At 39.9% G+C, this 17559-nt stretch overlaps 1 non-coding gene across 1 annotated transcript; it reads right to left on the bottom strand.

The window, feature by feature from the left end:
- Window positions 1-2840: 2840 nt before the first annotated feature.
- LOC127098829 (small nucleolar RNA R71) lies at window positions 2841-2947 on the bottom strand. Its single transcript, XR_007793521.1, has one exon. It is a non-coding gene; the product is annotated as a small nucleolar RNA R71 (small nucleolar RNA).
- Between the last annotated feature and the right edge of the window lie 14612 nt (window positions 2948-17559).

The raw sequence follows: 17559 nt of genomic DNA, 5'->3' as shown, positions 1-17559 counted from the left end.
GATTGGAGGGATCGAATGAAATTGAATTTGCATCGTTGGGTTTGCAGAGCAATCTTAGGGTTTATGCCTGATAGGGTTGGTGGAGGTAACCTTTGTGCAGATGAGTTCTCTGAATTAGCTTCTAGGGTTTTCTCCGTTGTTTTTCTGATCTCCCGTTGTCTCCCCCTTCCCTTTTTTCAAATGAAGTCTTCGAATTTATAGCTGATTTTTTGTGTCTTGGTGGGCTCAGACTGAAGGCAATTCAGGCCCAGATTTTTTGTATATCCGCCAGCTTCGCTAGGCGAATGAGCTAGCGAAGGGTTCGCTAGGCGAACACTCAGCGAGTGTTCCAGCGAATACTCCCAGACTTGGATAATAACACAACTAGTACTTACTCTCTAGGCGAGCATCTAGCGAGTAGGTAGCGAGCATTCCAGTAGCTAAACTGATAACATGAATTAGTATCACATTCTAGGACTCAATTTAATTAAATTATATTATTATTTACTTCAATTTATTTCATTTTATTAGATATTACGCAGTATTTCCTTTCTATTTATATCAGGTGGTTTATTTGAAGCACAAGTAAAAAAGGAAGAAAAGGAGGTGCAAAAAGGAATGAAAAGAAGCAAATATCAAAAGCCAAAGCCCAGCCCAAAAAGCACAGGCGTTGTGCCTGTGACGAGCGTCACAAAGGCTGTGACGAGCGTCACGCTTTACACACTTGTGTGACGAGCGTCACACATGGTGTGACGGACGTCATACCATTCCCCTATATTTTTGGCACCAGGAACGCAACAGACCACGTTGAAGCCTATTTGCACGCCTGACCATTTGCTACGTGAAGACATTTGACGCGGAATACTTTTGGAAACCGTTACAAAAAGTGACCAGTATAAATATCAGCTTTGCAAACCCTGCAGAGCCCCCCCCCCCCCCCCCCCCCCCCCGGACGTTCCACACTTCTTCTCCGTTTTCTCTTTTTCGAATTTTTTCTCTTCCAGCAGTACAAGCACATTTTTACAGCATTACTTTTACGATTTTTATATTATTTCCTTTGCAATTTCTATTTTCTTTTTCAGCACTTAGTTAATTCTTTTTCACACAATAGTTTCTACACCGGAAACTATTGTCTACCTTTCACCAGATCTAACCTTACATTAGAATCTAGTTTTTTTTATTCCTTCGCTTTTATTTCTCTGTTTGATTGAAGAATTCAAGAACAAATCCAACCGGCCTGTGGTGGAGTGTTCAAGACTGCTATTTAATTTCTCAGGTTCTTTAATTATTGTTTGAATTTATATATGCCCTGCTTTATTGTTGATTTATATAATTTGCCTGAGATGAATTTGTTTATGCATGATAATTATTTAAGTCTGTTTAGCATGTCTGGCTAATTTATTTAGGTATTGGTATGTAAAGTAAGCGGAATGAAGGAATCAAAACCAAATTGGTTTAATTAAGTTTAAAATTAAAATCACTCTTTTTACGGTCTCAATTTACAGGTTTAATAACAAGGTTTTTGTACGAAAGTAAAAGACATAAAGAAGTTAAAAGCAATAGAACGAGAGTTTGAGTTTTTGACTAGACAGTGTAAATTGGACATTAATTCTAGATCAGGGCGAGAGCAATTTTTAGAGTTAATTAAATTCTAATCTTTTTCAAAAAGTATTTTTAAAGATTGAATGTGAGGACGAGAGTTAAGCATTTGAATTTAATTATATAACCTAAGTCAACAGAGCGAGAGTTTGAGATAAGGGTGTTTAAACGATTAGTGTTTTCTTAAAAGGAGTTTCTACGGATTCTATTGTTTTCAAAAAGTGGTTTTTGACTTAACTATAAGTGACACCTACGTTAATATAAAATCATAGTTTATTCAACAGAGCGAGAGTTTGAGATAAGACTTTTAATCAATAGTGTCAACTGAAAAGATTTATTTTAAAACCAAGAAACCAACGAAGAATTGATTCCCTAATTACGACGAACTACATACCGATATCCGCTTTATTAGATATTTATTTTAGATCTTATTTTAGTTTTAGCTTTTCCCCCAAACAATCAAAGTATTATCCGCCTTAGCTTTACGAAGTAACCTTAGATAACGGTATATCGATTCATAAGTCCCTGTGGGATCGATATCTTTTAAAACTACGCGATAGAACTGTGCACTTGCAGTTTGTACCCCAAATTCGACTCATAAAGTCGCGATCAAGTTTTTGGCGCCGTTGCCGGGGACTTTTGTTTAGTCGATATCGTAACTCTTCTGTTACGTTGTAGAGACTAAGGCTTTTTTTTTTCTTTTCTTTCTTTCGTTGATTTGTATGCCACACACTCGCTCACAAGGCGAGCCGTTCTACTTACGAATCAACGATATCGAACTATATCTCCGAGTCTTACGATGAATTCGGGAATATCGTGCTGCAAACAATCTCCCTCCTGTTGAACTTCCTGATTTCAAAAATATTTTCCCTTCGATACCCGAGATGGCAGAACCAGCTCGTGCTCTTCGAGATTACGCCGCTCCATCCCAAGATGAGCCGCATTCGAGTATTGCTCCACCCGCAATCGAAGCAAACAACTTTGAACTTAAACCTTCACTGTTGCAGGCAGTGCAACATAACCAATTCTCTGGAAATCCTACCGAGGATCCAAATCTTCATTTATCCGTATTTGTCCAATACGCTGATACTGTTAAAGCTAATGGTGTCACTTCAGAGGCAATTCGACTTCGTCTTTTTCCTTTCTCGTTAAGAGATAGCGCTAGAAGATGGCTTCAATCTCTTCCTTCCAACTCAGTCACCACATGGAACGAGTTGAAGAAAGTTTTTCTTGCCCGATATTTTCCGCCGAGCAAAACAGTTATGTTAAGAGCCCAGATAAATGGATTTAAATAGAAAGATAAAGAGTCTCTTTTCGAAGCATGGGAAAGATACAAAGACATGATGAGACTTTGTCCACACCATGGTTTAGAGGACTGGTTAGTAATTCATACCTTCTATAATGGTCTCCTGTACAACACGAGGTTAACAATAGACGCCGCCGCAGGTGGTGCACTGATGAACAAACCATATGCTGACGCTTACCAACTTATCGAAAGCATGGCTCAAAACCACTATCAGTGGGGAAGCGAACGAACAATGGTAGAAAAACCTCAAACGAAAACTGGCATGTACGAGATAAGTAACCTTGATCATGTTAATGCAAAAGTGGATGCTCTGGTCCAGAAAATTGAAAGTTTAAATGTATCACCTCCAGCCACCGTGGTAGCCATAACTCAGAATTGCGAAGTCTGTGGAATCCAAGGTCACACTCCTGCAGATTGTCAACTTCTAACAGGAATCCAAGCGGAGCAAGTAAACTATGCTCAAGGAAGCCCCTACTCGCATACCTATAACTCAAATTGGAAGAATCATCCCAATTTTTCATATAAGAGTAATAATGCTTTATACGCACCTGGACAATCTCCAAATCAAGCCCCAGCTATACCTCCGGGATATCAGAAGCCGATCCCATCTACACCTAACAATAACGCCCCTAGGAAATCCAACTTGGAAATCATGATGGAAAACTTTATAGCCTCTCAACTGCAAACCAATAAAGATTTCTTAAACCAGAATGTACACACTGGCAAACAAATTAAACAACTAGCAAGTAAAGTAGATGCCCTGGCTACTCATAACAAAATGCTGGAAACGCAAATATCACAAGTAGCTCAACAACAAGCGCCTACTGCTGCCCCAACTGGTACATTTCCTGGCCAACCCCAACCTAACCCAAGAAGCCACGCTCATGCAATTATACTGAGAAGTGGAACGGAATTGGAAGGACCGTCTGACCCAAGGATAGAAAACCAAAACTCTAAAAAGTCAACTGAGGAGGAAAGTGAACCTAAGGAAAAGGAAGAGAGTAATTGTAGGTGTTTAATTGGCTGCATTATATGGTAAAACACTAGCTGGATTCTAATGTCTTGACTGATGTCATGACATGGTGTGGATGTGTGACTGCATTGTAGGTTAGAATATCTAACTGTACTCTGATGTCTTGATTGATGTCATGACACACTTGAGTAGTTACTGCAGGATTAGCTAACACAGGACTTATTGAATGTCAAACTGGATGCTGTGACATTCATCCCTGTCAGCAGCTACTGAGGAATAGAACAGTTGGTGTTCTGTTAGAGCTCAGTATTCATTTGCAGTCTGGTTATCAAGGAAGAACCAGATCTGGCATAAGGCCTACTGTATGAATGTTAAACTGGATGTTATGACATTCATCATGGACAGTATATACTGAACATTAGACAGAGTGGTGTTCTGCTATACTTCAGCATGTTACTTAGTCTGTTCTTCAAGAGAATAACAGAACTAACTTAAGGCCAAATGTGTAAATGTTAAATTGGACACTTTGACATTTATTAATGTAAGCTGTTACTGTAGTATGGTCATTTTGATCATGTACAGGTCAGCAAAATTGTACATTCTGTTTTCTGGAAAAACAGACTCAGCATATGGACCTTGTTGTCAAGCTGAATGTCGTGACATTCATTCCTGACAGCATATGCTAGATTGTAGGTTGTTCAGTTTTCTGTTTCAGCTTTTCTTGGGCTATTCTTCAGGAAGTCAACAGCTTAGAGAAAAACCAGGAAATCAACAACCAAGTTACATTTAATGAACCTAACAAATAGCCTATTTGTTAGTAACCTAAATGTTGAATTTATGGGAACTCGTGTGACCTTAAATTCAGGAGAATACAGGTGCAAAAGCCCAGGTGCTGCAATATAAAAAGGAAGGCGTTCCTTCATTCAGCTTCGGGGATTTTGAGGCGTGAAGATTAAGTGTGTCCATCATACTTCACTGCTGTATTTTTGTGAGTCTTGTATTAGACATATCTTGTAAGCCAAGCCATTATCACGTTGATGATTGTTTTGGTACAGGGTGTTCATTGAGTTGTAAGTGTTATGTCACTCAAAGCTTTTAAGCGTGAGTGCTGTGTATCTTGATTAAAGCTATGAAGCACAATCAAGAGTTGTTTGAAGTGTGACTTCAAAGTATCTTTAATATTGATTAAAGGTAGTAATCACTGAGGTGATTGAGGGGGAGTGAGTAGGAACTCTGATCTTAGTGTAAGATTGAAATTGCATTGGGTAGGGATTAAGTGATAAGTTGTAAACGGGTGAGTTTAGCTTTGAATTGATACTACTAATAGTGGATTTCCTCCCTGGCTTGGTAGCCCCCAGATGTAGGTCATGTTGGACTGAACTGGGTAAACAATCACTTGTGTTATTTATTGCACTTACGTTTAAGTTCTGTATAATTCCTGTCTGTGCAGAATTGGATGTCATAACAACCCGTGTGACATCTAAAGTCTGATAACTAGAATTTCAATTGGCATCAGAGCAGGCACCCTGCCTCTGAATTTCTGGGTGAGATCTAGGGAAGTTACTTTCTAGTACCATGGACAAGGATATAGGACACTCAAACAGACCACCCATGTTGGATGGCTCTAATTATGATGACTGGAAGCCTCGTATGATAGCCTTCTTAAGGTCTCTAGACAGCAAAGTCTGGAGAGCTGTCAACAAAGGATGGGAACATCCAATGAGGACAGGTGAAGATGGAGTCAGTGTGCAGATTCCTGAAGAAGAGTGGCACAAGGAGCAAGAGGCATTAGCTCTTGGAAATTCCAAGGCCTTGAATGCATTGTTCAATGGAATCATTAAGAACATCTTCAGGCTGGTACACCACTGTGAACTAGCTAAGGAAGTTTGGGATACCCTCAAGGTAACTCATGAAGGTACTTCCAAGGTGAAGATGTCCAAACTTCAGATGCTGACCACCAAGTTTGAAAATCTGAGGATGAAAGAGGATGAGACTATTCATGACTTTCACATGAATATTCTTGAAATTGCAAACACCTCTGGTGGACTAGGTGAGAAAATGGCTGAAGAGAAACTTGTAAGAAAGATTCTCAGGTCCTTGCCTAAGAGATTTGCTATGAAGGTCACAGCCATAGAGGAGGCGCAGGACATCTGCAATATGAAGGTGGATGAGCTCATTGGTTCTCTCCAAACCTTTGAAATGGGCTTGTGTGAGAATGCTGAAAAGAAGAACAAAAGCATAGCTTTTGTATCTAATGCTGAAGAGGAGTCAGAAGCAGGATATACTGAAGGTGATGAAAGTATATCAGAAGCCTTAGCCATGCTTGGGAGACAGTTCAACAAGTTCGTGAAGAAGATTGATCAAAGAGGGAGACCTAATGTCAAGAACATCCCGTCTGACATCAAGAAAAGATCAACTTCTGAAGAAAAGTTCAACCAAGGCAAGGGAATCCAGTGTCATGGTTGTGAAGGGTATGGACACGTCAGAGCTGAATGTCCTACTTATCTCAAGATGAAACAGAAGGGGCTAACTATCACATGGTCTGAAGGAGATTCTAAAAGTGAATCTGAAGGAGAATCTGCCAAACATATCACTGCACTAACCAGTGTTTGTGCCTCTGATGATGACTCAAGTGCAGATGAACTGACCTTTAATGAACTTGCTGCAGCCTATAAGAAGCTGTGTACCACCAGTGCAGAAGTGCGTGCACAAGGAGAAAAGCAGAAGAACCTCATCAAGGAAATGGAAGATGAGAGACAGAAGCAACTGTTTGTCATAGAGGGTCTAAATGGTGAGATAGCCCTGCTGACCTCCAAGCTGAATCAGATGACCAAATCCATCAGAATGATGAATAAGGGAATTGACATCTTGGAAGAGATACTAAAGGTGGGACAGCAATCTGGAACCAAATCTGGCCTAGGATTTGGGAAAAGATCCTCAGCTGAACACAAACGCCCAAAGGCAAAAGTTCTGAAGTTCAAGCGGAAGTCAAAGCCAATGTCTCAACATCGAGGAACTAGGATGAATGATCATCAGAAGAGGAAATACCAGGAGTGGAGGTGTCACCACTGTGGTAGGCTTGGTCATATAAAAGCCTTCTGCTACTGGATTCATGGGTTCCCTAACCAAGCCACGCATGTCAGGCCTAAGCATAAACCATATAAGCGCTATGTTCCCATCAAGAAGCAACAATGGTATGCTAGGATAGCACACACTGCTCTAAGGGCCTCTACCAGAGAAGACTGGTACTTTGACAGTGGATGCTCAAGACATATGACTGGTATGGAAAATCTACTGGTGGATATTCAACCTCACACTACCAGCTATGTGACCTTTGGTGATAGTGCCAAAGGTAAAATAAAAGGTGTGGGTAAGCTGGACTGCTTTGGAGTTCCAAAACTGAATAATGTGCTGTTAGTAAGAGGACTAACTGCAAACCTCATCAGCATAAGTCAGCTGTGTGATCAAGGGTTTCATGTTCAGTTTACTAAGGAGCTTTGCATTGTGGCTAATGGTGACAATCAGTAAGTTATGAGAGGAACCAGGTCCAAAGATAACTGTTATCTGTGGGAACCTAAAGTCTCTAACTTTTCTACAATATGCTCCTCAACCAAGGAAGAACAGGAGGTGAAGATGTGGCATAGACGTCTTGGACATCTCCACTTAAGGGGAATGAAGAAGATTATATCCAAGGAAGCAGTCAGAGGGATCCCAAAGCTGGGTATTGATGAAGGAAGAGTCTGTGGTGAATGTCAGGTGGGCAAGCAAACCAAGATGTCACATCCGAAGCTGGGACATCCTACAACTTCCAGAGTTCTGGAACTGTTGCATATGGACTTAATGGGAACTATGCAGGTTGAAAGTCTTGGTGGGAAGAGATATGCCTACGTGGTGGTTGATGACCATTCCAGATACACGTGGATAAGCTTCATCAGAGAGAAGTCAGATACATTTGATGTCTTCAAAGACCTGTGCATCAGACTTCAAAGGGAAAAGGACAGTTGTGTCGTCCGAATTAGGAGTGATCATGGTACGGAGTTCAAGAATTCCAAGTTTGATGAGTTTTGCTCGTCTGAAGGAATAAGTCATGAGTTCTCCTCCCCTATAACTCCCCAGCAGAATGGGATAGTTGAAAGAAAAAATAGAACTATTCAAGAATCCGCCAGAGCAATGATTCATGCAAAGAAGCTCCCCATGCACTTTTGGGCTGAAGCAATGAATACCGCGTGCTATGTTCACAACAGAGTCACCTTGAGAAAAGGAACCTCCTCCACTCTGTATGAAATATGGAAAGGCAGAAAACCTACTGTGAAGTACTTTCATATCTTTGGAAGTAAATGCTACATTCTCACAGATCGTGACCAGAGAAGAAAGCTAGATCTGAAAAGTGATGAGGGTATATTTCTGGGATACTCCACTAACAGCAGAGCCTACAGAGTGTTCAACTACAGGACCAATGTCCTGATGGAATCCATAAATGTTATTGTGGACGATAAAGAGGAAGGAACCGATGTCATGGAGGATGTTGAAACATTCCTTGACAGTTCAACTGACATTCCAGTCAAGTCTGAAGAAGTAGAGGAACCTCCTCCTGAATGTGAAGTAGATGCAACCACCAAAGTGCCATCTATCAGAATTCAGAAAGACCACCCTAAGGATCTTATCATAGGGGATCCCAATAGTGGTGTGACTACCAGGTCACGGGGAATAAGCTCAAATTCCTGCTTTGTATCCAAGGTTGAACCAAAAAATGTGAAAGAAGCCCTGATTGACGAATACTGGATCATTGCCATGCAAGAGGAACTTGAGCAGTTCAAAAGGAATGAAGTATGGGAGCTAGTTCCAAGACCTGAAGGGACCAACATCATTGGTACCAAGTGGATCTACAAAAACAAATCTGATGAGAAAGGAGTAATTACTAGGAATAAGGCAAGACTAGTGGCCCAAGGATACACTCAAGTTGAAGGGGTAGATTTTGATGAGACATTTGCTCCTGTGGCTAGGCTTGAGTCCATCAGATTGCTGTTAGGGGTAGCATGCATCCTGAAGTTTAAACTATTCCAAATGGATGTGAAGAGTGCATTCTTGAATGGCTACTTGAATGAAGAAGTCTTTGTGGAACAACCTAAAGGGTTCTGTGATCCTAACCAACCTAAGCATGTAACAAGTTGAGGAAAGCCTTGTATGGGTTGAAACAAACACCTAGAGCATGGTATGAAAGGTTGACCGAATTTCTGATCTCAAATGGATACAGAAAAGGTGGAATAGATAAAACCTTGTTTGTGAAGGATGAAGACGGCAAAATCATGATTGCTCAAATCTATGTGGATGATATAGTCTTTGGTGGAATGTCAGAACAAATGGTTCAACAATTTGTTCACCAGATGCAATCTGAGTTTGAAATGAGTCTAGTTGGAGAACTGACCTATTTCCTTGGAATGCAAGTAAACCAAATGGAGGACTCTATGTTTCTCTCCCAAAGCAAGTATGCCAAGAACATAGTTAAGAAGTTTGGTATGGATAATGCTAGGCACAAGAGGACTCATGCGCCTACTCATCTGAAGTTAACCAAAGATGATGGAGGGCCTGGTGTTGATCAATGCTTGTATAGAAGCATGATAGGAAGCCTACTTTACCGAACTGCAAGTAGACCTGACATTTCTTATGCAGTTGGAGTATGTGCTAGATACGAAGCAAAGCCTAAAGTGAGCCACTTGAATCAAGTCAAAAGGATTCTCAAGTACATCAATGGGACTTGTGACTATGGGATGCTGTATTCACATGGGTCTGAACCTGTCCTATCTGGGTACTGTGATGCTGACTGGGCTGGGAGTGCTGATGACAGAAAAAGCACATCAAGTGGATGTTTCTTCTTAGGAGACAATCTCATATCTTGGTTCAGCAAGAAGCAGAATTGTGTTTCTCTGTCCACTGCAGAGGTTGAATACATAACTGCTGGAAGCAGTTGTTCCCAACTGGTTTGGATGAAACAGATGCTCACTGAGTACAATGTCACTCAAAATGTCATGACATTGTTCTGTGATAATCTCAGTGCCATCAATATCTCCAAGAATCCCATCCAACACAGCAGGACCAAACATATTGACATTAGGCACCACTTCATCAGAGATCTGGTGGAAGACAAGGTGATCACTTTGGTACATGTAGCCACGGACCTTCAACTGGCTGACATATTTATAAAGGCTCTGGATGCTACTCAGTTTGAAAACTTAAGGAGCAAACTGGGAATATGTCTCTCTGAGACCTTATAGCAACCACTGATGTTTGGGATGTATTGTTTAATATCTCTGCCTATTAAACAATTGGTACTATGCTCTGATTGTTCAACAGATCACAGCTATGCTACTTGCAACAAGTGTGGCTACAAGAGGGTAAGGAGACACCCTACCGTGAGAAGGCCAATATACCTGCAGGAGTTCAAGGTGCTGTTCATGCAGGAGTGGTTCTGGATGTCAGAAACAAAATCATGGCATATGATATGGTGGTACCTACTGTAAAGCAAAAGTGGGTGATTACTTGATCAAAGCTGTGAAGCAAGATCAAGTGGATGCTAACTTGGTTGAAATTGAGGAGTAAAACCAAGTCTGTAACTCTGTCATTATTCTCTGGTTTTGTTGTTGGCTTTGGCAACACTTTTGACAAAAAGGGGGAGTAATAACCACCACACCACCACCCCTGACAAACAGAGTGGGTCTCTACAACAGACTCTCGTGACAGATTCCCTCCCCTGCAGCTGCTGTGTGTTGAAGTTTAGATTTAACTTCTGCATGTGTGTGCTGCTGTGTGAAGTTTTTCTTTAACTTCCATGTGTGTGAGTGTGCTGCCACTCTGAGTGTATTAGCTAGGTTTATTTCCTGCTAGATGTGTGATTCCACTGCTATGAACTCTGTTATGGGGATCAAAGTGTTTTAGCCAAAAATTTGCCAAAGGGGGAGTTTGTAGGTGTTTAATTGGCTGCATTATATGGTAAAACACTAGCTGGATTCTAATGTCTTGACTGATGTCATGACATGGTGTGGATGTGTGACTGCATTGTAGGTTAGAATATCTAACTGTACTCTGATGTCTTGACTGATTTCATGACACACTTGAGTAGTTACTGCAGGATTAGCTAACACAGGATTTATTGAATGTCAAACTGGATGCTGTGACATTCATCCCTGTCAGCAGCTACTGAGGAATAGAACAGTTGGTGTTCTGTTAGAGCTCAGTATTCATTTGCAGTCTGGTTATCAAGGAAGAACCAGATCTGGCATAAGGCCTACTGTATGAATGTCAAACTGGATGTTATGACATTCATCATGGACAGTATATACTGAACATTAGACAGAGTGGTGTTCTGCTATACTTCAGCATGTTACTTAGTCTGTTCTTCAAGAGAATAACAGAACTAACTTAAGGCCAAATGTGTAAATGTTAAATTGGACACTTTGACATTTATTAATGTAAGTTGTTACTGTAGTATGGTCATTTTGATCATGTACAGGTCAGCAAAATTGTACAGTCTGTTTTCTGGAAAAACAGACTCAGCATATGGACCTTGTTGTCAAGCTGAATGTCGTGACATTCATTCCTGACAGCATATGCTAGATTGTAGGTTGTTCAGTTTTCTGTTTCAGCTTTTCTTGGGCTATTCTTCAGGAAGTCAACAGCTTAGAGAAAAACCAGGAAATCAACAACCAAGTTACATTTAATGAACCTAACAAATAGCCTATTTGTTAGTAACCTAAATGTTGAATTTATGGGAACTCGTGTGACCTTAAATTCAGGAGAATACAGGTGCAAAAGCCCAGGTGCTGCAATATAAAAAGGAAGGCGTTCCTTCATTCAGCTTCGGGGATTTTGAGGCGTGAAGATTAAGTGTGTCCATCATACTTCACTGCTGTATTTTTGTGAGTCTTGTATTAGACATATCTTGTAAGCCAAGCCATTATCACGTTGATGATTGTTTTGGTATAGGGTGTTCATTGAGTTGTAAGTGTTGTGTCACTCAAAGCTTTTAAGCGTGAGTGCTGTGTATCTTGATTAAAGCTATGAAGCACAATCAAGAGTTGTTTGAAGTGTGACTTCAAAGTATCTTTAATATTGATTAAAGGTGCTACCTACATAACTTATTAAAAATATAATATATTTATGCACTATTATACAAAGTAGAATAGCATACAGGGAAATTTAAATAGCAAAATAAAATAATCTGAAGCAAAACAAAATAAATAATAAAAATAAATTACCAAAATCATTATGAAGAACGCAAGCAAACACCATGCCAAAAAGACTGTGTGACGAGCGTCACACAATCTATCACGGACGTCACGCCTAGTGCTTGTGACGCCCGTCATGCCCCTGTAACGAGCGTAACACCCTTCTGACTAGGTGAACGTTACAAAGCCATTGGAGACGACCGTTACACCTCTTCACCTTTTTACCTTCCCCATTTATTCACATTTACCCACATTTATTTACTTTTCAACCACTCTCTTTCCAACTTCAAATTTTTTCCTATAAATACCCATCATACCTTTCTTCCTACATCACAACCATTCTATACAATCAAATACATTTCTTTTCTTTCCTATTACTTCTTCCAACTCATTCATCAGTATGGCGGGAAATCAAAATTTTGGAAACATCATCTTCCGATCTGAAGATGATAACTATCAAAGAGAGCAATTCGAGCGTTTCCAACAACGAGGTGTCACCTCTACCAGGTATCCTGATTCAACTTGTTTACAACAATTAGGATTACTTCAAGGTATCGAGTGGATGCTCCGCCTTGCCGATCTAACCTTTCTATGCACTCATAATCAACCTACCTACCCCTCCCTAACCTTATAATTTTTAAGTTCCTATGCGTACAACACTCCCACCAGTGAAGACGAATTCTTAACCGGTACCGCAACCTTCCGTATGTTCAACACCGAATACTCCCTATCCCAAAACCAATTGAGCACCATGCTACAATTCCCCATAGAAGGTCAAGTCTACCCCAGAATCCCTCCAAACTTAAACTGGAGCAGAATTGCCGCTTTCGACCTCTTTAGGAAAATATCAGGTGTAGATGCCAACAACTGGGAAGAGCTCCTTGTTTCCCATATACATAACCCAACTATCCGGTACTTTATCCGCATCCTGCAAAACACAGTTTTTGGAAGACCGAACAACAGCAAGGTCAACGCAAAGGAACTATTCTTCCTCGAATGCGTCTTCGAACCGAATGCTAAGGTAAACGCCGCCTCCTTCCTATTTCATCATATCCGCACCTTATGTGCTAGAGGCCGTCAACCTTTTGTAATTGGTGGATTAATCACCACCATAGCACTTGGCTTAAACCTAGAGGACCGACTCCAAACTTTAGAATCTTTACCTCCCTTATTTATGGATATAACCTACTGTCGGTCCAGCCGCCTAATCAAGAACAGGATAGGCGGAGGATATTACCTTATGGTGAATAACCAGGCAGTCCCAAGCATTGTTCTACCCAACATTGCCCTAACAGATGTCACCAATCCCAACCGCCACCTCTATGATCTGAATGCTCCCGAAGCTACCGAGCCTTCACATACAAACCCGTCTACCGACGAGTTCGATGAAATGGAGCAAGGTGATCATGCTCCTGCACAACAATCAGTCCCGCTCAACCCTTTCGATAATGCCGCTGGCCCATCCTCACGACGTCGTCGACGAAGAAGGCCTGCAACCAACGACGACATCATGGATGCTATTGATGGTATGCAAGCACAGAATCTCGAAATGATGCAAATGATGCGCCAAATGCAACAACAACAGGAAGAGAGGAATTCCATAACCGATCAGCGGTTCACTGATTTGCTTAGCAGGTTTGATAACTTAGAAGTACATCAACGATCACCAGGTCCAAGAACAAGAGGCGGCAGGCAGCCTTAACTTTAGTTTCCTTTTCCTTTCTTTTTGTAATTCATTTCTTTTCCTTAAAACATTGGGGACAATGTTTCATTTAAGTATGGGGGGAAAACCGTGTTCTTTCTATCCTCCTTTTTCTTTTTCAAGTATGTATCTTTCTTTTCATTGTTATTTCCCTTATAAAAAAAAATTAATAAAATAATATTTCTTATAATATAGATTTATTTTAAGTTAAGTCCCAAGTGTGAAAACTTTCTATTATCTATTCCCTCAAAATTTTCATGAGCCATAACAAAAACTTAAGACACCCAATAAGTATAAAGGTCGCTTATTTTATAAAACTTGAGTGAAATCAAGACAAAAATTATTACCATAACAACGCTCTAAGAACCTCAACATGTTGGATCAGGATAAGTACCTATTATACCAATCCCTTGAACTTTTAGTTTTATAGTAACCCCGAGTAGTTTATACGAGAAGTCAGCACCATCTTAATAGCAAACTACGTGGAGAGCCGATGAATATAAGTGAATGATTCCCAAAGTAACATAAAAAAATATATATATATATATATATATCAGGAAATGCACTAATTAAGTTAGGTGATCCTTACCAGATCATTTAATCTAAAGGTTGCAGATCATACAAAAGCATAATATGAAAGATCCATTGTGAGTTGGTTCAGCAGGTATCTGGCGCTAAACTTGGTAGGGCGGACTACGGTCCGATCCCCCGCAATTTGCAATGGACTGAATAACGAAGTTATCCGACTTATGTACCAGAACTTCTAGCAAAAAGGGGATCAGAATCACTAACCGGTTACTCCACTATGTGCGCGAAAAGATAAAGGGCTTAATGTGATTTCGCTATAATGAAAACGGGTGAAATAAGAGTAAAGGAACTAGGATAGCTATAATGGCATTACTCGAACTGGTTTGCATAAGGTGGGGTTATCTGAGGTTGTGACGGTGGTTGTTGATGTCGAGATTAAACCCAAGTTACCTCTAAACAAGGTTTACATGCAACCTAGTACGAATTGATGTGTGTTTTGAAATTTCATCTGGCTAAAATTTTAAAAACAAGTTCTATATTGTATTTTGCTTGAGGACAAGCAAAGATCTAAGTATGGGGGAGTTTGATAACATGAAATAGTATCACATTCTAGGACTCAATTTAATTAAATTATATTATTATTTACTTCAATTTATTTCATTTTATTAGATATTACGCGGTATTTCCTTTCTATTTATCTCAGGTGGTTTATTTGAAGCACAAGTAAAAAAGGAAGAAAAGGAGGTGCAAAAAGGAATGAAAAGAAGCAAATATCAAAAGCCAAAGCCCAGCCCAAAAAGCACAGGCGATGTGCCTGTGATGAGCGTCACAAAGGCTGTGACGAGCGTCACGCTTTACACACTTGTGTGACGAGCGTCACACATGGTGTGACGGACGTCACACCATTCCCCTATATTTTTGGCACCAGGAACGCAACAGACCACGTTGAAGCCTATTTGCACGCGTGACCATTTGCTACGTGAAGACATTTGACACGGAATACTTTTGGAAACCGTTACAAAAAGTGACCAGTATAAATATCAGCTTTGCAAACCCTGCAGAGCCCCCCCCCCCCCCCCCCCCCCGGACGTTCCACACTTCTTCGCCGTTTTCTCTTTTTCACATTTTTTCTCTTCCAGCAGTACAAGCACATTTTTACAGCATTACTTTTACGATTTTTATATTGTTTCCTTTGCAATTTCTATTTTCTTTTTCAGCACTTAGTTAATTCTTTTTCGCACAATAGTTTCTATACCGGAAACTATTGTGTACCTTTCACCGGATCTAACCTTACGTTAGAATCTAGTTTTTTTTATTCCTTCGCTTTTATTTCTCTGTTTGATTGAAGAATTCAAGAACAAATCCAACCGGCCTGTGGTGGAGTGTTCAAGACTGCTATTTAATTTCTCAGGTTCTTTAATTATTGTTTGAATTTATATATGCCCTGCTTTATTGTTGATTTATATAATTTGCCTGAGATGAATTTGTTTATGCATGATAATTATTTAAGTCTGTTTAGCATGTCTGGCTAATTTATTTAGGTATCGGTATGTAAAGTAAGCGGAATGAAGGAATCAAAACCAAATTGGTTTAATTAAGTTTAAAATTAAAATCACTCTTTTTACGGTCTCAATTTATAGGTTTAATAACAAGGTTTTTGTACGAAAGTAAAAGACATAAAGAAGTTAAAAGAAATAGAACGAGAGTTTGAGTTTTTGACTGGACAGTGTAAATTGGACATTAATTCTAGATCAGGGCGAGAGCAATTTTTAGAGTTAATTAAATTCTAATCTTTTTCAAAAAAGTATTTTTAAAGATTGAATGTGAGGACGAGAGTTAAGCATTTGAATTTAATTATATAACCTAAGTCAACAGAGCGAGAGTTCGAGATAAGGGTGTTTAAACGATTAGTGTTTTCTTAAAAAGAGTTTCTACGGATTCTATTGTTTTCAAAAAGTGGTTTTTGACTTAACTATAAGTGACAGCTACGTTAATATAAAATCATAGTTTATTCAACAGAGCGAGAGTTTGAGATAAGACTTTTAATCAATAGTGTCAACTGAAAAGATTTATTTTAAAACCAAGAAACCAACGAAGAATTGATTCCCTAATTACGACGAACTACATACCGATATCCGCTTTATTAGATATTTATTTTAGATCTTATTTTAGTTTTAGCTTTTCCCCCAAACAATCAAAATATTATCCGCCTTAGCTTTACGAAGTAACCTTAGATAACGGTATATCGATTCATAAGTCCCTGTGGGATCGATATCTTTTAAAACTACGCGATAGAACTGTGCACTTGCAGTTTGTACCCCAAATTCGACTCATAAAGTCGCGATCATAAACCAATCAAGGTTCGCTAGAGCGAAGGATGAAGCGTGGGCTTCGTTTAGCAAAGTGTTTGCTCGCCTAGCGAGCATGCCAGTTCAGGTCATCTTCTGGATTTGGTAACCTGTGCGCTGGATCTTTGTTCCTTTGAGATTAATGCTTTGAAAAATGAATAGACCTCATTGGAACCTATTGAAAGTATCATAAAAATAACGGGCAAATTTTGGGGTATGACACATGGCTTATTATCTTGCACTTCCTCTACTGCAAATACATGAGTTGGTCTGTGCAAGCGCATCACAGTGATGTTGGGAACTTCATTCCAAAGTCTTACCACAATCATCGAAGCAAGTGTAGCGAGAGCGTCTTCCATCTGATTCTCATCTCGAGGAATATGATGGAAGTCAACCTCAGTAAAGAACGTTGAAATCCTCCTCACGTAATCCCTATATGGAATGAGGCCAGGCTGATTCGTTTCCCATTCACCCCTAATCTGATTAATAACGAGGGCCGAATCACCATATACATCGAAGTGTTTGATCCTAAGATCAATGCACTCCTCCAATCCCATAATACAGGCCTCATACTCAGCCATATTATTCGTGCATTTGAAAGTTAGCCTTGCTGTAAAAGGAAAATGTGTGCCCTGAGGAGTAATAATCAATGCCCCAATACCATTTCCATATTGATTTACAACGCCATTAAATACCATGCTCCAACGGGAACCAGGCTCTGGCCCTTCATCGAGCGTAGGCTCATCACAATCTTTCATTTTCAAATACAAAATCTCCTCATCTGGGAAGTCATACTGAACTGACTGATAATCCTCAATCGGCTGATGTGCCAAGTGGTCAGCCAAGATACTACCTTTAATAGCCTTTTGAGCTCGATACTCAATATCATACTCAGATAACAA

This window comes from Lathyrus oleraceus, chromosome 6 (genome assembly GCF_024323335.1).
Source record: "Lathyrus oleraceus cultivar Zhongwan6 chromosome 6, CAAS_Psat_ZW6_1.0, whole genome shotgun sequence".
In the NCBI taxonomy this organism is placed as follows: Eukaryota; Viridiplantae; Streptophyta; class Magnoliopsida; order Fabales; family Fabaceae; genus Lathyrus; species Lathyrus oleraceus.
Note: the sequence above shows the minus strand (reverse complement) of the source record. Positions and strands in the feature narration are given on the sequence as shown.